Raw genomic sequence first — 22,336 nt, forward strand, 5'->3', positions numbered from 1 at the left:
GCCCATGTGTATTGTAAGAGTGATGTAAGGGGGCGTGCTGTCTACATGCATCATCCTTCTCACCTTGTCATTTGTTGTGAATCCTATACCACCCATTGTAAGAATTAACCACTTCTTGTGTATGTGTTCAAACAGGAAGGTACGTCTTCTTGCACACCAATACTCATCCTTGCAATGCAGTTGTCCTTGCAACATGGGTGCAAAGATGCCTGCATTTCAGGTCTGATTGTTGTTGTACAGGATGGGAGAGCTTCCTGTTTGAACACATGCAGAAAAGGTGGTTGTCCCTTACAATGGGTGATGCAGGATGCAGAACACGTGTCTCAAGGTAGGAATGATGATTCATGTGGTCAGCTTATCCCCCTTCCATCACTCTTACAATACACATGGTGGTGGCATAGGGACCTAAAACATTTTCAGGCTTTTTAATGTATGGATGCAGCTGCTTGTGATACCACCTCAGGGGTGACATAGTAGTAGTGTTACAAAGGACTGACATAGTTGCTGGCCTAGGTTTTCCATCTTCCAATGTATTGCAAGCATCAACAGTCATTGTGAGTAGCAGGCAGCATTCCCTTAAGTTGATGTTGCAAGATGTTTCCCTTCCTGCGCATGTGCATTTGAACTTGAAACAGGGATACCCCTACACCATGCTGATTGTGTTGCTGTGTTGTTGGCCATGAGAATTTTGGGCCATCACCAAAAGTAGTGCAGGAATGCATTACATGTCATTGACTATTACACATCCCTACACATTTAAAATGATGCAGCTAGCACAGAACAGCAAGCTGGACTGTTTCACTGCACTGCATCATTTAATCAGAAATGGGTACATATGTGCCACATTTTCCAGGCACTGGCATTGTAGTGCTCCACCAGTACATATTTGTTTCCTTTAACTCCAGTGGTGCATTATAGTATCATGTTTACCATGCCAAGGAAAGGTGCCTTGCATGCCTTTTCAAGGCCTGATAATTATGTGCCTCTTTCACACCTGACACTGTATGTAGTTGGCATTCCATGTGTATTGTTGGGGGTATTCCCATGAAACACATGTGTAACCCACCTAGCTTCTGGGGACTTCCAGATTTGTCACTGCTGTGTTTGCTTCAGTTTTGTACAATGACTCAAGGATGGTGTAGGAGTGACAAGGGGATGTCTGAGAACTTGGTATGTCCCATGAATTTTGTTATTCAATGTGTGTTCCATTGTGCATCATGCATACGGTGCAATTCACACAACAGTGCTGAATTGCTCCCGAAGCAACACTTTTCTTCCACCCACCTTGCCCCAACTAATGACATCATGGTAGAACCATATTTCAAATAGGGTGCACCATGGCACACATTTCCACAGTAGCCTCATGTGTTATGGCACAATTGCGTTGCTTTACTGCTTTAGCACCCTAAATATTGGCACTAGTGTAGCAAAGCACAGGATGAACCATTGATTACAATGGGTGCATCACTTGAACATCTGCCGTTGGCAGGCCTTACATATGACTTCAAATGATCCCACAGTGAAATATTTCTGATTTCACTGTGCCATTATTTCTGCACTCCCTGCATAGGTACTTCCCCCTTGCATACATCATATGTGGCACAGGCATACTGTTGGTCAAGAATTTACAAAGTGAATATATACATGCATGGTGCAACTCTGTTCACATGGCAAAAGGGGAATAGGCACCTTAAGGCCGCATTAGCATCATTTAAACTGATGAAAGTGTTGCTCTAAGGCTATGTAAATATGGCTCCCAATGAGGCGGTAAGACCACATGTAGAGGATATTATACAGGAAGGTGTCCCTTAGTGTAGTACACCAACCATCCCCAGTATACAGGCACCCTCACAGCATGGTGACATGGCAGCTACTTGTACAGTTGCACAGATGATAATCACAGACATGCCCCATATGCGGAGTATTCTCACATTTGTGGCCATTTCCAATGGTGCTGGGAGGGACATGCCAGTTCTTGCTTGCCCACCTAGCGCAACAAGACTTGTACATGTTGGTCCATGAGGATTACACATGGGCAGATGGTACAGTTGGCACAGTGAGATGAGTGATGTGAGAGTTTAAGAAATGGTCTGTTGATATGTGTGGGAGGTGTGTGCCTATTACAAGTGTTTAGCCGTTACTGTGTCCCCATGCAACCCTTTTGCATGCCTACAGTGGGTCCTATGTGACTCCCCCTTCTACCATTTGTTAGTCACCAGATTCCACCCAACTGCAACTTACCATGCATTTGTGGTAGTTCTTGAAACGCTGCACTGTCCTGTCCTGGGACTCCAATAACCAACTCCTCCAGGAGACTGCTCTGCCACCATATAGTCCAGCTCATCCAGCTGCTCCTGGGGTGATGGACTTTCATCTCCGGTCTGCAGTGCTGCCTTACGGTTACTGGCCAGATTCTCCTTAGTTCTGTGCTTGCAATCATACCAGAGCTTCTTACAATCTGTCACAGGCATCTTCACCTCTGCAACACTGTTGACTTTATCGACTATTGACTGCCATATGGCCTCCTTCCTACCTATTGGCAATTTAGGTGGCAAAAAGCTGGTGTTGGTGCTCTGTCACCTCTCTGATCAAGATGTTATTCTCCCCCTGACTGGAGCGACACTTCCTCTTCTCTTTCCCCTTCTGCTGTGAATCTGTCTGTCCATCCAGACTTGTACTGGGCTGATTGGGGTCTCTCTAGGGCCTCTCCTATCCTGAAATCTCCATCTTGGGTCCTTATGGTTTGTGTTTGGCATTTTAGTGTTTTTTTGTGACACAAAATGACGCTAGCAGGATTAGCAACAAAAACCGTGCTGCAAATCATGGTAGTGACACTTTTGCAGCATTAGTGTCAATTTTGTTTACGACTTGTTGCAAAGGCCAGGGAATTTTTTTATGCTAGTCTTTTCTGTACGCCATTGTGTGTGGTTCCATAATAAAAGTGGTTATGTGGCGTTAACATTGTTGAAGCACAACTACCCTAGCGAAGTTGTACTTCATTTTTCATAAATATGCCACTATGTGTTTTTTTGTAAGATTTCTCTTTCAATGTTACTTACTCCGTCTCCTTTGTGAGTTGATTTTTAACCTTGTTTTTTACTTGCAATTTTTTCCAGACTTTGCTTTTTTTTACATACTGTTTTAGGAAACTCATTAGTTATCTTACCAGCAGTTCTTTTTTTCAAGCATATTCTTTCTATTGTGTCCTTTTTAATCTCACTTTTATACAAATACTACTGTTTCTTCTGTTTTTTTCTCCTCTCTTCCTTTCTTAGCATTGTAAATCCAAATACAGAATGCATTTAACTTTACATTACATACCTTTAGATTAGATACCATAAGTAAGGAAGTACCTACATAAGTCTTTATATCAGTGTGTCACATGCTGTGTGAGGGTCTTATCATGGGTGTATACATGGCTATATCAGTGCCTGTATGGTGGGTCACTGGGTCTATGAGTGGTTGAGTGTATTTGTGCATGAGCACATCACTGCCTGTGTGGATGTCTCACTGGAAATGTAAGTAGCTGTGTGGGTATATGAGTGGCTGTGTAAGTGAGTGCATCAGTGTGGAAATGGGTAGGTAAGTGGCTCAATGGATTGCTAACTGTCTGTGTTAGTGACTGTTTGGGTGTCTAAGTGTGTATGCAACTGCCTTTGTTAGTGATACATACATAACTGATGTGTGGGTGTGTGAGTGGATGTGAAATTACTTCTGCCTGACTGGGTGTGTAAGTGGTTGTTTGGCTTTGTGAATAGATATATGAATGGCTATATGTGTAGGTGGCTGAGTGTATACATGCGTGTGCAAGTGCATGTTTACTTAACTATCTGTGTGCTGTACATGTAAATACTGTGCAAGTGGGTGTGACAGTGCTTCTAAAGGTTTGTGAATGACTATGAAAGTGAATGTGCAGGTGAGTAAATGGATGTGTGAAAGCTTTTATTGGTGTGTTTCTGAGTATATCCGTCAATGTGAGTGGTGGGTACATAAGTGCTTTTGTTGGAGATTAAGTAGGTATGTAATTGCTTGTCTGACTCCGTGAGTCAGTATAAATGATATACTAATAAATCACATACTATAACCAAACAGCTATATCTCATTTCAAGCACAATCATTCATACTGTCTTAGCAATTCCTCTTTCTCCTTTGCTGACCACTATGTTTTTAATTAATGTCCCCATCTAACCTCCCTTCCAGATTGCCTTTTACTGTTTTGATTAGAACCTACAAATTTGCTTCCAGCTTATATGCAGTTCTATTTTTTTTATATATAGTTTTTTATAGTGCACCATAAATCACATACCTGTAACATCTCTTTGCTATTGCCCAACTTGTCTCTTAATATCACTTAATTTCTCTTTTTGTGCAAATGTGAAGTAAGAAATAGAGCAATGTTATTTCACTCTCAGTACAAAAGTACCAATAATGGCAACCCTTCCCACTCTGCTCTCACTGATACTGCTGTATTTAGCAAATCACAGGCTTTCTTTCATATTTTAATTTTGCCATACCACTTCTAAAATGGTCAGTATTTTAAACCTTTCTAAGTCTCCTGTACAGAAGCTGAATTTGGTAGTGTTTTGGGGAAGATCCACCCAGGTGCCAAGCTCAGCCCCCTCCACCCTCCTATAAAGTCACTGCAGATCCCCAGATCCACATGAAATCCCTTACAAGCAATGAACAATATTCTGTCACTTCTTTCTATTTATAGTTTACCATGTAAAAATATGTAGTTTAATGCCATACACTACCTACTGAGCAATGTTTGTAAAATGCTCTGCTTTTCAGTTTCACACTGCAGTCTCTGTTGTCCCCCAACATTATTTTATCTCTGTTTCCATTGTAACCATTTTGGAACTCTTTCTGCTAGCTCTAGGTCAAACGTTCACAAAACTTTCTCATAGCAGCACACTAGGATCAAATTAAAATGCAACAGGTGTGGTTGACTTTTGTAATTCCAAATTTTAGCTACCTGCACATCTCAACCATCCAATCAAATGTGTTCTTTTATATTTTAGATGCTGTCCTCTATTTTAACTGCCTTTCATCTTCATGATTGCCTCATTCTGCTGCAGCTTTTTACTGTGTGCTACTCCTGCTTGTCTCTAAAATGGCCAGAGTGTGGATTGTGGGTCATAGTTTTGTGTTTTTGGGATAGAGAGAGTGCAAAAAATAATAGTTCAATGACATGGACCTAGCTTTACCTAATGTAGATATCACCTGGGTTGGACAGGGAGGGTTAAAGTGACATCAATTGCTGCCTTCGGTTGAAAGTATTGCTGGTTGCCACCATCCAGATTATACGATTTTGCACCGTGGTGGTAATGACTAAAGCACAATTACAGGGGTAGGACTGGAAATCCTAATGAAGGATACATTTGGTAAATTAATTACACTTTTCCCACATACTGTCTTGGTGTTCTCTAGCATTTGCCAAAGACAGAAATGGCAGTGGACAACTGAGTCATGTCATCCGAGGATAGAGAAATTCAGGAAACGAAACATGTCAATAAAACATGCTTCCTCTGTGACCACAACATGGCTCTATATACTACAACAACTTCCTATGTGAAATGGATGAAATATATGGAAAAGACGGGGTCCATTTCACAGATGGAGGCAATAGGGTATTCCTCAACAACTTGAAAGACTGCATCCTCTTCTATGGGTAAGAATCAGTACACAACATAAGCACAAAGGCTCTTTTCAGAGCCAAACCTTTTCATAAACACTAGTTCATTTTCTTTACAAGTTTTTTTTTTTTTTAATTTCTCACTCGGATCCATAGATCTGTTGCATATCACCAACCAAAAGCACACACTCAGCACAAAACAGCAAAAGATTTTGGCTCCACAACAGATCAGTGGATCTGTTCCCAATCAAAAACACTAATTGAAAACAACAACACATTTAATACAGTGGGCATGTGAGGGACTGTATGGATCTGTGAATAGATATATGAGTAGTTGTTTGGGTCTGTGATTAGGTGTTTGAGTGCGTGAATGAGTGTGAGTGGGTGTGTCACTGACTATGTGGGTCTGTGGATGGGTGAGTGAATCTGTTAATGGGTACGACAATGGGTGTCTTAGTGGCTATGTGGGTGTGTTAGTGGGTGTTTGAGTGACACTGTATGTGTGTGAGTGGCTGTGTGGCTCTGTGAGTGAGTATGCATGTGTGTGAGTGGGTATCTGAATGGTGATGTGAGAAATTGAATGAGTGTGTGAGTGGGTGTGTGAGAAGCTGTATGAGTCAGTAAATGGGTCCGTGAGTGGTTGAATGGGTGCGTGAGTGGCTTTCTGGGTCTGTGAGTGCATGATTGAGACTGTAAATAGGTCTGTGGGTGGGTGTGTGAATGGTTTTGTGGGTCTGTTAGTTGGTGTGTGAGTGTATGAGTGGGTATGTGAGTGGATGTGTGGGTCTGTGACTGGCTATGTGCATGGGTGTGTAACTGGGTATATGGTTGTAAAGGAAGGTATATGAGTGAGTGAGTATGTGAGTGATTGTGTGGGTGTGTGAGTATGTGAGTGGCTGTTTAAGTATGTGTGTGAGTGGTTCTGTGGGTCTGTCACAGGTCCTGACTGCTTGTGTGGGTCTTTGAGTTTGTGTGTCAGTGGTTTTGTGGGCTGTGAGTGGATGTGGGAGTGGGTGTGTGAGTAGGTGTGTGAGTGTATCAGTATGTTAGTAGGTGTGTGATTGGTTGTGTGAGTGGTTTCATACATGTTTGACTGGATGGGTAAGTGGTTGTATGGGAATGTGAGTGAGTGTGTGAGTAAGTGGCTAAGTAGGTCTGTGGGTGGGTGTGTGACTGCTTGTCTCGGTCTGTGATGATGTGTCAGTGGTTTTTGTGGGTATGTGAGTGGGTATGTGAATAGATATGTGAGGGTCTGTGAGATCAACTGTATTGCTGTGAGAGTAGGTGTTGAGTGGTTGTATGGCTCTGTGAGTAGGCATGTGAATGGTTGTGTGGGTCTGTGAGTGGCCATGTGAGTGGTTTTGTGAATCTGTGAGTGGGTGTATGAGTTGTTTTGTGGGTGTGTGAGGAACTGTGTGAGGGTAAGAGTGGGTGTGTGAGTGGCTTTGCGGATATTTGAGTGGGTGTGTGAGTGTCTGTATGGGTATGTGAGTGGATGATTTGGTGGGGATGTGAGTGGGTTTGTAAGCAACTGTATAAGTGTGAGAGTAGGTGTGTGAGAATGGCTGTGTATGTTAGGGTATGTGTGATTGGCTGTGTGGGTGTGTGAATAGTTGTGTAGTTGTGTGGTGTGTGAGTGGGTGTGTGAGTGCATATGTGAGTGGCTGTATGGGTCTGTGAGTGACTGTGTGAGTGCTTGTGTGGGTCTGTGAGTGGCTGTGTCAGTAGTTTTGTGGGTGTGTCAGTGGGTATGTGAGTGTGTGTGTGAGTGGTTTTGTGGGTGTCTGAGTTGGTGTGTGAATGGCTGTATGGGGATAGAAGTAGCTGTGTGAGTGTTTGTGTCTGTCTATTGGGGGGGTGTGAGCAACTGTATGGGTATGTAAGTAGCTGTGTGATTGGCTATATGGCTCAGTGAGTGGGTATGTCAGTGGAGGTGTGGGTCTATGAGCGGTTATGTGGATCTTTGAGTGATTGTATGAGTTTTTTTGTAGGTGTGCGATTGGCTGCACGAGTGGCTATGTGAGTGTGTAAGTGGGTCTATGATTGGTTGTGTGGCTCTGTAAGTAGCCGTGTGAGTGGCCATGTGCGTCTGTGAGCGGCTGTGTGAGTGGCTGCGTGAGTCAGTGAGCGGGCGTGTTAGTGGTTTTATGGGTGTCTGAGTGGCTCTGTGGGTCTGTGAGTGGGTGTGTGAGTGATAATGTGGATGTGTGCTAATGGGTGTGTGAGTGGCTGAATGTTGTGTGACTAGGTATGCAAGTGACTGTGTGGGTCTTTGATGAGCTGTTTGAGCACTTATGTGGGTCTGTGACCAGGTGTGTTAGTGTTTTTGTGTGTTTGTGAGTGGATGATTCAGTGGGTATGTGAGTGTGTGTGAGACCATGAATGTGAATGGGTGTGTGAACAACTGTATAGGTATGTGAGAATAAGTATGTGAGAGTGGCTCTTTAGGTCTGTGAGTGGGTGTATAATTGGCTTTATGGGTGTGTGAGTGGCTGTGTACTTGTGTGAGTGTGTGAATTCATGTGTGAGTGGCTGCATGGTTCTGTGAGTCACTGCGTGAGTGCTTGTTTGGGTCTGTGAGTGGACATTTCAGTTGTTTTGTGGTTTGTGAGTGTGTGTGAGAGTAAGTATGTGAGTGAGTGTGTGAGTGGTTGTATGATTGGTTTTGTGAGTGTCTGAGTGGGTATGTGAGTGGCTGTATGAGTATGTGAGTTGGTGTGTAAGTGGTTGTGTGTGGGTCTTTGAATGATAGTATGGGTGTGTCAGTGGGTGAATGAGTGGCTGTATGGGTGTGTGAGTGACTGTGTGGGTCTGACTGGATGTGTCATGGTTTTGTGTGTCTGTGAAAAGGTATGTGAGTGGGTATCTGTGTGTATGTGTGTGTAGGTATGCAAGTGGCTATCTGGCTGTGTGAGTGGCTGTGTGAGTGGCTACTTTATGCTGTGAGCTAGATGCATGAGTTGATTTGTAGAAATGTGAGTTGGTGTGAGAGTGGCTGTGTGAGTGGGTGTGTGAGTGTCTGTGTCAGTAGTAGTGAGGATCTGTAAGTGGCTGTGTGAGTAGCTGTGTATGTCTGTGATTGGCTGTGTGAGTGGTTGTGTTGGTTATTGATGGGCTGTGGGAGTGCTTGTGTGGGTCTGTGACCAGGTGTGTCAGTGATTTTATGTGTCTGTGAGTGAATGATTGAGTGGGAATGTGTGTGGGTATGTGACTGGGAATGTGAATGGATGTGTGAACAACTGTCCAGGTGTGTGAGAGTAGGTGTGTGCGAGTGGCTGTATAGGTCTGTGAGTGGGTGTGTAAGTGGTTGTATGCATGTGTGAGTGGTTGTGTGAGTGGCTGTATGGTTGTGTGAGTGTGTGAGTGAGTGTGTGAGTGAGTGTGTGTATAGTCAGGTGTGATTGGCTGTATGGTTCTGTGAGTGGCTGTTTGAGTGCTTGTGTGGGTCTGTGAGTGGGCATATCAGTTGTTTTGTGGATTTGTGAGTGTGTGTGTGAGTAGGCATGTGAGTGGGTGTGTGAGTGCTTGTGTGATTGGTTTTGTGGGTGTCTGAGTGGGTATGTGAGTGGCTGTATGTGTCTGTGCGCAGGTGTGTGAGTGTTTTTTTAGTGTGTTAATAGCCCTTGTGTGTTTGAGCCAGTAAATGGGTATGTGAGTGGGTGTGTGAGTTGGTATGTGAGTTGGTGTTTGAACAAAAGTTAAGGTATTTGCGTGAGTATGTGAGCAACTATATAGGTGTGAGAGTAGGTGTTTGAGTGTCTGTATTGTCAGTGAGTGACAGTGTGAGTGTTTGTGTGGATCTGTGAACTGGTTTGTGAGTGGTTTTGTGGGTGTGAAAGTGGCTGTATGGGTGAGTGTGTGGATATCTGAGTGGGTGTATGGGTTTGTAAGTGGATGTGTGAGTGGGTATATAAATGAATGAACTGTTGTGAGAGCAGTTGTGTGGAGTTGTGAGTGAGTGTGAGTGGGTCTTTGAGTGCTTTTTGTGTTTTTTTAAATTAGGCTTGGAATCCATGGCTTCATTGTAGATTTACAGGGGGGGCATGCTGAGCGACGTGGTGGATCCACAGATCCTCGTGCATATAAAAAAAAAACATTTTTACAAATTTGGTCCCATGATGGGTCCCTTACAGACACCTTTATCAGACCCACGAGGCCAGGGTACCTCTACCTTAAACCATTCATTCAATTTCAATTGTGTGTTTTCTGTCCTGGGGTCTGAGTACCAATTTGGAAAATAGCAGCTGAACTTTCCTGTCGGGTTGCAGCCAACCAATCATGGCATTGCTGTTGCCAAGCAATCTGGGGATCTTCCACGGAGGATCCATGGAGTATCTGTGTCCCTAGATATACATACATATTTTTTCTTAAATAACTCCAAACCTACTGAGAAGCTTTCACCAAACTACAAAAAGAGATCTTTCTGTACCAAGATCCAGATTTCTACCAAATTTGGTGTAATTCCGTCCACTCGTTTGGGCTGTAGTTATGTCTAAAATCTGTATGGAAAATGAAGGAGGAACACATGTTTTGGGACCCCCACTTTTTTGCAGCCCTTGCTTGACAAATCAACCCAAAACTTAAAACATAGCAGCTGAAGTGAGTGACAAACTAGTTTTGAAATTTTATGAAGTCTGTCAAACGGTGACAAAGTTATTAGCAAAAGAAATAACACTTCTTATGGAATCTAGATCTTAACTATAACTACCTACTGGCCAGTAAGTAAAATGTATGTATGTATGTATGTATGTATGTATGTATGTATCTATCTATCTATCTATCTATCTATCTATCTATCTATCTATCTAGCTATCTATCAAGGATCATGGCATTTTTTGACTTGCCTATATCTTTGGCATAAGTCAAAATTTTCCTCACAAAAGCCTCACAAAAGTTTCCCAAAAAAGTGCTCTGGTGATCCTTGTGCATGGGAAGTTTTGGGGTGCTCCATAAAGTGGAGGCCTAGAAAAAGGGGGGCTCAAAAAGTTGCATTTCCCATGGTAATTTCCATAGGACCTTTAAACATGACTACAGCGAGAACCCCTGGACGGTATGCCACAAAATTTGGCAGAAAGGTAGGTTACAGTATGCATATTGTGCTTCTGCATATTTTGTGTGCATCCATTCAGTAGTTTGCAAGAAATTAAAGACAATTAAAATTTGGATTTCTGAGGTTGCGAATAATTCGCTAATTTTCATGAATGCACAACCAGATAGAAGCGCTATAGTTGGCTGGCCACAACCTGAAAAGAAAGTTGTGGCTGCCAAATTAAGGTCCTAGGACACGGACCCTGGGGCTGAAAACAAAATGGAAAGTATCATAAGTAGTCAGAGTGGAGGTGCCCTGACTGCAGGAGTGTGTTAGAGGGGTGTTTGAGGGTTTTTCTTCACCACATGCAATATTCGTAAATAATTGAGATTAATCATGATTAATTGAGAATAAGCAAAAAAATTAAAAAAATTCACAGACTTATTCATACACTAATTCCTTCACTCATACATGCATTTAGAGACTCATGAGCCCACTCACACATCTACTCAGACACTCATGCACCCACTTGGACCCACTCATAGACTTCCAATTTCAGACCCACGCGGACACTCAAGCACCCACTTCCTCACCCAGACAGACACCCCCACACCCAGAGACACCCTATCACAAGTATTCTCATAAGAAGAGACACCGACTATTTAGCTGTGCGTGGTGCAGGTTTGGGTGGTTATGGGGGTTGGCTGCAGGGCCTGGCCACAGGCCAGGCCCTTCCACCATCTGTTGTTGCACATGGCCAAAGGTCAGACTCAGCATGGGGTTGGGTTGTTATAGGGGCTGGTCACAGGCATGGCCAAAGGCCATGCTCTGCAGCTAACCATTGCAACAAATGGCCAGGACCATGCATGGAGATGGTTGGACGTATAGTAATAAAAATTACTTTACATTAAAAAAACTATAGAAATTCACTGAAAAAACAAAGGTTACAGGGATATTATAGTTAGGAAATAGAATTTTAAGAAAAACAGAAATTCACCTAAAGTCTGACACACCCATTCACAGACCCACTAAGACACTGATGCACCCACTCTCACCCCCAGACACTCTCACAGCCACTCTCACACTGAGATAACCTTCTCACACCTATTCTCACATCCAGAGAGACAGGCTGTTGCCAAATCCTTCTGCCCCAAAGGCCTTGTGCAGGGCCAGGTTGGGAGGTTAAGGAGGCCCCCGCGTCCTGGGGGCCACCACCTTCTCATGGCAAAACCTTTATTTTATATAGGGGAGGTCTGTACGACTTCCCCCACGGCCCCAGGGACTGCCCCCTGCCCGGGACTAAATGTTTATTTTATATAGGTGTGGCATCCACCATACCCCACAGCCTTAGGGACAACCAACTCCCTGGTGCTAAATGCAGATTTTGTGTGTGGGACCCATGCGGCCCCGCAGACCCCCAGGGACTGCCGACTCTCCAGGCCAATTTGCTGTAATGAAGGGGGGCTGCAAGCCCCCCCCGCACCACCAGGGACCATCACCTCCCTGGGGCTGAAAAAAAATAATGAAGGTGATACATTGCAGACACCCGGCCCGAAGCCCACCACTTCACCAGAGCAAAATTAAACATCGGGGGCAGGCGGCCCCCCTCATGGAGCCAACAATGGTCCTGGGAACCACCACACCCAGGGCCAGTTTCTGCTATGTCCTGAGGTGCTCATCCCTAGGAAATAGCTGTTTGCTCTGACTTGGCAGCAGTTTTTACACCTTCCTCCAAATCAGAGCAAACAATCTGCTTCCAAGAGCTGTCCAAGTGCTCTCACCCGCTGGAAGCAAGGGTTTGAGCTCTATCCATGCCCACAGGGAGAGAGATGAAATAATTGCTTTTGCAGACAGGGAGCTGCATGCTTAGCAGTTTCCTGTGTACAAAGTAATGCTGGCTCCCGTAGGAGTCAGGGAGTTGGATGGACCTGTGATAATTGAGGATCCGCCCACAGTCCCATTGCACACTGGGTGCCCTGGAGAGAAACCAGGACGGATGGCCGGGCCCCAGGGGATGAAGCCCCCAGGGTCACAATCGTCCTGGGGAGGGTGGCTATGCGGCCCCCGTCTTCCATTTATTGAAGGCCAGTCCCCAGAGGATGAGGTCCCTGGGACTGAAATCAAACCAGGGAGAGGTGCTACGCTTCCCTCTCCCCAATTGAATTGTAGTGGCCCCAGGGGATGGGGTCCTGGACACTGGCCATTTGTCCAATGAGTTAACACTTAGGGCCTCATTATGAGTTTGGTGGTGGGGATTATTCCATCCCAAACATGCCGGATATCCCGCCCGCCATATTACAAGTTCCCTTATGTCTTATGGAACTTGTAAAATGGAGGGCGGGATATCCATCACCTTTGTGACAGAGTAATCCCCTCCTCCATGGTCGTAATCAGGCCCTTAGTATTTAATCAGTAGAAAGTACTCCATATGGATAAACATTTTGTGCAAAATTGTGGACTCATGTTGGAGAAATGAGCAGGTAAGTTTCTGTGCTGGCCATGATGCACATATCACAGAAAGTAAACATCAACAGGAAGCCCTTACAAATATAAATGTAGCAGCTGCCCCAGTTGTAGCTCCACTTCTGAAAGGGACAAATGTTCCTAACTCCTGGCTTGGTAAAGGTAAAGCAAGTGTGTTTACTCTGAGATTCCATATTGAAAAATGATCTGAAATTCTTCTTGGAGGTGAATGCATCTTTCATCTATTGAAACACATTCTGGATGTGATTGTGACAAGTGGGTTCTTTCTTGTCCTCTCCTGGCGAGAGCAGAGTCCATGGTACTCCATTTAAATTGCTACAATTTTTCAAATGGGCAAATCACCTGCAAGCTCTGCCCACTTGGCCACACTGCCTTCCACCTTAGTAGTAGCAAAGGGTCCTCAATGTGCATTCTTGATGCCTAGGAATATGAGGGTATCCCCACCAAACAAAGAAGCACCTAAGTCATATAGCTAAGAGGAAAGATTGTGGTTTGGTGGAGATTTATATCTTCTTAGTCTTGTTGGCCACTCTATAGGAGGATTCATGTTATCACAGAATTCTGGAGAAAGGCGCACGAGAAACAATCATATTGAAAAATGCGCACAAGGTCACTGGAGACAGTTCTTCATGGTTAATTACGGAGTTGTAATGTAGAATACATACTGGACATTTATCCAATGAGGTAGCACTTACTAAGCAGTAGAAATTGCTTTAGTTGGGTAGACATTTTGTGGCCAAGTCACTCACACAGCTACTGGCACACCCACACAGACACTCACACCCCTACTCACAGATGCACTGACATTCACTCAGGCACTCATGCACCCACTTACTGATCCATTCAGAGATTCATGTACTCAAATACAGACTGACTCAGACACTCACGAACTGATTCATAGACCAATTTAGACACTCATGCACCCACTCACAGACTCACTCATGCTCATACGCCCACTCACAGACCCACTCACAGACTCATGAATTCACTCACTAACCCACTCAAAATGTCATGCATTCTCTCACAGATATACTTAGAGACTCATGTACCCACTCAGCAACCTAGTGAGATACTCACACACTCACTCACAGATCCACTTAGACACTCACACACCCACTCACAAACCCACTCAGACACTGAGGAACCCACTCACAGACCTACTGAGACACTTATGCATCCACTCAAACATTCACTGTCAAAGGTTAGAGGTTACAGTTAGGAAATAAAATTTAAAAAACCTTAAAAATTCACAGTGATGATATTGTTAGGAAACTATATTAAAAAAACGTAGAAATTATCAGAAAAACCAAGGGTGTCAGGGAGGTTAAAGTAAGGAAATGGAATTTTAAAAACTTAGAAATTCACAGAAAAAAATCAAAAGTTACAGGGATGTTAAAAGTGGGCTCACATTTCACTCGTACAGAACTAATGATCTTTAGCAGTTATAGTTACCTGAGCTAACTATAAATTATGTCCCGCAATGCAATGCTTATGGCCTCACATAATACATCACTCATGACATGGTCAGTGGCGTCACTGATGACATCGCAAATACCATCACTGATGATATCACGGATGACATGATCCACAGAGGCATTCACACCCCTATACAACCTCTCATACACCCACTCACTCACCTACAGAAGTACTCACATGAATATTCACAGACCAATAAAAGTACTCACATATTCACTCACTCATCCATAGTGTCACTCACACACCCACTCACTCACTCATGCAAGTAGTCACACAACCACTCACTCACCCATATAGCTATTCATACAACCAGCCATTTACCCATACAACTACTCACAGATCCACACACTCATTCATACAGCTTCTTACATACCCACTTACTTACTGTAGGAGGCTGTCTTTCCATATAGTGTACAAAAATGATGTGCACTATGTAGAGTCAAAGCAACTCTACCTTGGTTTCCAGGGGTAAAAAGCAGGCCACCTAATGCTCTGTTTCTTTGTTAGTGTGGGTGAGCTGTTAGGCTTATCTTGGAAGTGTGCTAAGCACTTGCTGTACTCACAGTATCAATAAATGTGGACACACACTCAAACAAAATAACTCAAGACCATTTTAAAAAAAATACTTCAGATTTTTATAAAATCTTTTAGACCAAGATAATTTAAGTCATGATTTTTCAATTGTTAACAAAAATAGACTTTTTTTGCGTAATTACGCACCGTAGGAATCAATGGGAGAAATGTTTAAAAATGCATATAAAATCAGGCAGTGCTCTCACAAGTGTCACCTCCTATTTTTAAGTTGAGGTCAATGAGGTGTCCTGTGGGCCAGTCGGAGAAGTTCAGGTGGTTCCCAGTTCAAGCTGGAGCAGAACAGAGATGGGGGCCACTTTGAAATGCACTCCACAGGTGAACTTAAAGGTAAGTCCGGTGGGTCCCCTTGAAATGTAGGGCTTGCAAAGGGTTAGGGACCCATAGAGCACAGCTAGTTTTCCAATGCAGGGACCAGGGAGGCCAGGAGCCAGGTGCATGTAAATTTGAGGGTGGATTGCAGGTCATCCGGCCCACTCTGGTGTGGTTCTTGGGTGTCCTGAAGTCTCTTGACTGGTGCTTGCTTCTAGTCCTCATAGAGTCCAGAGTGGCTTTTCTTCTGGTTGTCCGATGTTGGGAGTCTAGTACCCCGGACTATGGCATGTCTCAGCCACTGGAGGCTGCATGCCACTAAACTTGGCATACTGGCAGGGTTTGTCCTCCGGGTCTGTCGGGTGGAATTTGGTTGGGCTGCTGAGTTCGGTTCGTTGGCCAGTGGCTGGTCAGTAAACTGGACTTCACTGGTTTCTTGCTTGCAAGTTACAGGGAGTGATGCCATTACTGAGAGGGAGGTTCTTGGCAATTTTCTGAAGGTTGGAGATCCTCTAGGGTTTCTTAGAGTCTGTCTGATGTCCAGTCAACCCCTCAGCGGCGATTATCAAGTCCTGGGTGCAAAAGGCAGGGTGCAGCGCCTTTCTCTTCTCCTAGCAGAACTTCTGTTTTTGAGCCTTGGATCTTCTTTGTCACTAATCTTCTTGTGTCCATTGAATCTGATCTACAGGTCTAGGGATGCCCACTAAATACTGTCTTTAGTGGGCATTAAGGGGAGTACCTTGCAGTGGTCAAAGTGCCACCTACCTTAGGGTGGCTACACCCACTATGTGACCACTTACTGTGGGAGGAGGTCACATCCCTAACCCTGATTGGCCATTTTCCTGCCATCCAAAATGGAGGAAAATGAAATGGAGTGATCGCCTCACTTGCCACACCTGAGGGGTGTTGCAGGCTAAGGGGTGGACTCCTCCTACTCTACGTTTTCCCAATGGTTTTCCCACTCAAAGTGGGAGAAAACCATTGGGCAGGCATATGCTGCTAGCAGCAGAGTCAAATGTCAGATTTCAATGGCTGTAAAGTCTTTGAAGCTGACTGCTGGTCTGGGGTGCCTGACTGGGGAGGGAGGTGTAACACCTCCACCCAGGAAAGGCTTTATGTTCTGGCTCCTGAGAGCAGAGGCTCTCACTCCAGGAGTTTAGACTTTTGTCTAGTGATGGCAGGCTGGTAAAACCAGTCAGCAACCATGCCAGGGCCAGTAGGTTTTGCAGGGGGCACCTCTAAGGCATACTTTGTGTACACGGGATAAAACACTGGCATCAGTGTGGGTTTATTATTACCAAGCAACCCAGTATTCAGAGAGTCCATCATGTAGCTGGGAACTGTGTCCTGCACATGTATTTGCAATGGCTTCCCTGTACACCTACTATGTCTTAAGGCTTTGTAAAGACACAGTATGCCCTCACATACATTATACTGCACCCTGCCTTCGTGCTGTGAGGCCTGCCAGAGAGGTGACTTACCTATAGTGCATGCAGTGTTAATGGACAGGGAATTCTTGGTGAGGGTCATGTCAAGTATGCAGCTCTTAAATACTCATTGTCATGCACTAGCAATGGCAGTCTGCATGAGGCTGGTGTGGAGCCTCTAGAGTGGCACAATTGATGCTGCAGCTCTAGGGGGCCTTCTTCAGTACCCATGCCCTACGTACCAGGTGTACGATTTACTCTGGACATACAAGGGTGGCTGAAGTGCCAATACATAGTACAGTTTTGAGGAAAAAGATCTGCACTTGGGTACCTTTTCAGTAGGGGCCCAGGGCACTTTCAGTTTGAAACCTGTGAGAAAACTGGAAAGCAGCCTAACTTTTTGCCCCCATTTTTCACTTATGATGGTGTTTTTCTGACTCTGATGGTGCCCTGGGCAGTCCCAGGGCATGTGCTCTGATTCAAATGGATATGCAAATTAGGCTGATTATATTTGGCTGTACCAACCTACCTATAAGTCCCTAGTATATGGTAGGGCATATAGGTTTAGGGAGCCCAACAAAGGTAGTACACTCATAGGTGCACTGTTGGGTTGCCCAGTGTCATTCTAAAGGCAGGCGTGCCTTTAAGTTAAAGTTAACACCAAATTTGACTTTGGAATTAAAGGTACTTCCAAAGTCCTAAGTTACCATATTTTCACTCCTAAGCTATGTCCTAAGTTTCTCCTGGGTTGGGAACAGGGACTTTATAAAGATGTTTTATAAGCCCTGGGGGGGGAAATAACTAAATTTGTTTTTTGCCAATGTATTGAATGGGCTCCATAGGCTAACATGGAGAGACTTTATTTTAAAATAATAAAGTCATATTTTCCATAGGAAGGAGCTAAATATGGCATGTTTAGTGTCAAATTAAAAGTTATAATAAATCCAACAACCTGCCACTGTTGAAATTAATTTAACTTGTACCTAGAAAGAGTTTTAGAACTCTTTCTAAATGTTACCAGTTTCAGCTCTGCAGTGCCCATGTCTGATGGGTCAGCCTCTGACAGCCTTAGCCAGGCTGCCTTGATGAGTTAGGAAGTGGCCTCGGCTGACACAAAGGAAGCATCTGGTGGGAGGAGTTCTGCCTCAGCAGATTGTAGAACAGGATGGTAGGAGCAGCCAAACTGGACTTGAAAGGAGGGGAGGACATTTGCAATAGCCACTGAACCTCTCCCATAGCCTGTAAATCCAGACAGCCAGGTGCCCCCTGATTAGATTAAGGAAGAGGTGTGGAATAAGGGAAACGTCGCCACACCAGTGGGTGGGTTTAGCCAGAACTAAACTCTAAGATTGAATTTTTGCCATCTAGGATTTTGGAGGAATGTTGCTCTCTGGCCTTGATTTTTGTTGCACTTCCCAGGAAGTGGTCGCTCAAGAGGGTCGTGGCCTGCACATGATTGGACAGAGCTTTCCCTGCTTTTCACTCCGAGGAACAAGGATAAAATTGGCAGAGCTGCACCCCACCTAAGATCCCTACAAAGAACAAGACAAGAAGAAGAAGGACTTCCCTGCTGGACCCATGACCTGCACCTGGACACTGCTCTCTGAAGGACTGCACCAGCTGCACAATTGGGCTTCACCACTAAAAGGAATTTGCCTATCTTCTACTACTTCAAGAAGGGACTCCCTGTTTGCTACATGCAGAAGATAGCTGACCAAAGTCCCCTGTCCCCTGTATCAAGCCCTGAAGAAACTAACCAGGTGACAGTGAAAAGTGGTCATTTTTGGATTTGATCCAAGTGCTTTCTGGGAGTTGTAGTTCTAACTCTCAAGGAGCAATTAAGAGCTTCTGGAGCCATGGGGTGAGGTTTGGACTCCTAAAGGGCCTTCATAGACCTTCTGGAAGAAGATCCAGAACCTTCGGAGAAGATTGGAACACTTTTGGAAAAAAGCTCCATAAGTGGACTGACCTGACGGTGTGAGGTTTACGTCGATGGTGACACAGCATGACTTGCAGGTTCATCCTGCTGAAAAGCTCAAAATCGGATTGCTGTCTAGGGTTGTTCAATGTAGGAGAGAAAAAGCTCCAAAAACGTTTCTAAGCCTGAACGTAAAAAGTTGACAGAGGTTTTCCATCCAGTGGATCCGAGGAGTGCTCCAGGGAGTTCTGCTTCATTTTTAAGTTGGCTCAGATGAAGATTTCCATCAGAAAAAAATCATCCAAACATAGAGTTCTTCTGTAGGAAAGTACCATCTTTCTTGGCATGTTACCCACATTTTGTACCTGTATGTCAGTATGTTTTTGCCTGTCTCACTGGAATCCTGCTGGTCAGGACCCTAGTGCTTATAGTTTATGGCCTAATGTGTGTGTGTTGTGTACAGTGCTTGACTGTATCACTGAGGCTCTGCAAACCTGAACCTCAGTGCTTATGCTCTCTCTGCTTTTTAATTTGTCACTATAGGCTAGTGACCTCATTTAACAATGTCAATTGGCACATTGGACCCCCCTTATAAGTTCCTAGTATGTGGTACCTAGATACCCAGGGCATTGGGGTTCCAGGAGACCCTTATGGGCTGCAGCATTTCTTTTGCCACCCCAAAAGGAGCTCAGACAAACCCTTACACACTAACCTTCACTTGCTGAAGGTTAGGTGAAAAGTTACTAAGTGTGAGGGCACAATTGCACTAGCAATGGTGCCCCCACACAGTTCAGGGCAATTTCCCGTGATTTTATGAGTGCGGGGATGCCATTACACGCATGCACTACATATAGGTCAATACCTATATGTAGCTTCACAATGGTAACTTCAAATATGGCCATGTAAGGTGTCTAAGATCATGGAATTGTCCCACATTCCAAATCTGGTATTGGGGAGCCAATTCCATGCATCCAGTCTGTCCTGAGGTCCTGCTGTCCCAATTTGGAGGAGGTAAGACCTTGCCTTCCTAGACAACGACAGTACCCCTGTGCACCGCGTCTTCTTCACCTCCTGTGGCCTCTGTGCACTATATGCAAAATTGTTTTGTGGAGAACCTGGCCCATGTCCCCAGCACTCTATCCCGCGAAGATAAACTTACTGAGTTGACCTCTGGCGGTGTGGAAACTTCCTTTGTAGTGCTTCACCAACCGCAATTTGCACCTCCTTTATCTCCGTGTCCTGGGACTCCCGTGGGTGGTGTCTGGTGTTCTGAGGGCTTTCTAAAGTGCTGAGGGCCCCCTCTTCATCCTCACACAGAGCTGAGGCCCCCAGGTCCCTCCTGGGTCCAGAGAGCGCCATTTTGATGCACAACGCGACTTTGCTGGAACCAAGGCTTGTTTGAGGAATCCAGCACCAAAACTCCCCTGCATCAAACCTCTCTCCGTGGGACATCTAGTGCATCATGCAGGAACCCAGGGACGTCTTCCTTGGGTGCATTCCTGCAGTCTTCGTCCAACCAGGGATTCTTCTTTTGCACCCTCTTCTGGGTTGGAAGGGGATCCTGTACTTCCTGGTACTTCTTTCGACTTCTGGACTTGGTCTTCTTCCTTTGCAGGTCTTCAGGTCAAGGAATCCACCATTTGTTGTTTGCAGTCTTGCTTGGTTCTTGTAATAACTCTAATCACGACTTGTAGTGTGGCCTCTGGAAACTTGCAGTACTTTACTCCTGCTTTTCTGGGCTGAGTTACTTTACTTACCTTTACTGTATTCTTACTCTCCCAGCGATTGTCTACACGCCACACTTGTCTAGGGGGGAATTTGTGGTCACATTCCACTTTTTTAGTATATGGTTTGTGTTGCCCCTAGACCTATTTTCTCCCATTGCATTTTAGTGCATTTCCTATTGTTTGCACTATCCTATGTCTAATTAATTACTTTATTTTTGGTGTTTAGAGTATGTATTGTCTATAATACTTACCACCAGAAGGAGTATTGCCTCTAAGGTATTTTTGGCCTTGTGTCACCCAAATAAACTACCTTTATTTTTGGTAACACTGAGTATTGCCTATACTTGTGTATAAGGACTGTGTAACTATAGTTGGTATTGCAGGAGCTTTGCATGTCTCCTAGTTCATCCTAAGCTGCTCTGCTATAGCTACCTCTATCTGCCTAAGCTGCTCGAATACTACTACATTTCACTAATAAGGGATAACTGGACCTGGTGTAAGCTGTAAGTACCCAAGGTATCCAGTACAAACCAGGCCAACCTCCTACATTGGTGGCAGCAGTGGGATAAGTACTTGCAGTTGCTTTACCACTTTGTTACTAGTGATTTTCACAAGAAAAGCTTGCTCCAGTACTTAGAACTATAATGATGTATGCCTCGCAGTAATTTCAAACTTTCTAATAAGTTCTTTTAAACTTTGCAAAACTTTTACAAAGTTTTTGAAAAAATTTCCTCTTTTCTCTAAAAAGTTAGCTCTGTTAGTCTGCTAACGTTTTGCTCACTTTCCTAAACATTTTGTCTTTCAATATGTCTTCTGTAGAAGCAACCCCTAGAGTTGTAAAAACTACCTATGAGAATCTAAACTTTAAAAGTTTGAGGGGTCTCTGTACTGAAAGAAGTTTAGTGATTGGGAAGAAACTCCATAAGAAGTTCCTCTTAAATCTTCTCCTGAAAGATGACCAGGGGCTCAGCACTGGTCAAGATCAGACAGAGGGGGGAGTAGAAGAAGATTCCAACCAGGCAAGTTCAGAGGAGCACTGTGACAATCCTGGGGAGGGTCGTTCCACTGATCTGTCTGTTAATAGGCCCCTTAGTATAACTGGGAGTGGGAAGGGTTCACACACAAGTAGGGCTCCCTTCACACCTAGAGGCCAGGTCACTAGGGTGGCTACTGTTAGGGACAGATCAGCTTCTTCAAATTCCAATGCTACTTCTGTCTCAGAAGCATCCCACAATTTTAACCCGGAGGACAAGTCCCTAGACGGGGAACTCAGAAATCTGAGGTCAGAGAAGGCCAGACTGAGACTCCAGCAGCAACAGTTGGCCTTAGACAGGGAATCCCTGTCAGTGGTAAAGGAAAGGCAGGGTTTTGGGTTAGTTCCCCATGGTGGTAGCAGCAGATGTAGGAATTCTAATGTTAGGGAACCCTCATTTGATTCCAGAAATCTGCATAAAGTTGTCCCTCCTTACAAGGATGGAGATGACATATATAAGTGGTTTGCTGCACTTGAGAGGGCTTGTAAAGTTCATAGGGTCCCTCAAGGTCAGTTGGCTGCTATCATGTGGTTATCTTTCTCTGGCAAGAGGAGAGACAGACTCCTTATTGACAAGGAAGATGATGCAGATAACTACCACATTCTTAAAAGTGCACTCTTAGATGGTCTGGGCTTAACCACTGAACAATACAGGATAAAGCACAGAGAGACCAGAAAGGTGTCCTCACAGGATCGGACAGATT

This window comes from Pleurodeles waltl, chromosome 10, assembly GCF_031143425.1.
Source record: "Pleurodeles waltl isolate 20211129_DDA chromosome 10, aPleWal1.hap1.20221129, whole genome shotgun sequence".
NCBI classification, from domain to species: Eukaryota; Metazoa; Chordata; class Amphibia; order Caudata; family Salamandridae; genus Pleurodeles; species Pleurodeles waltl.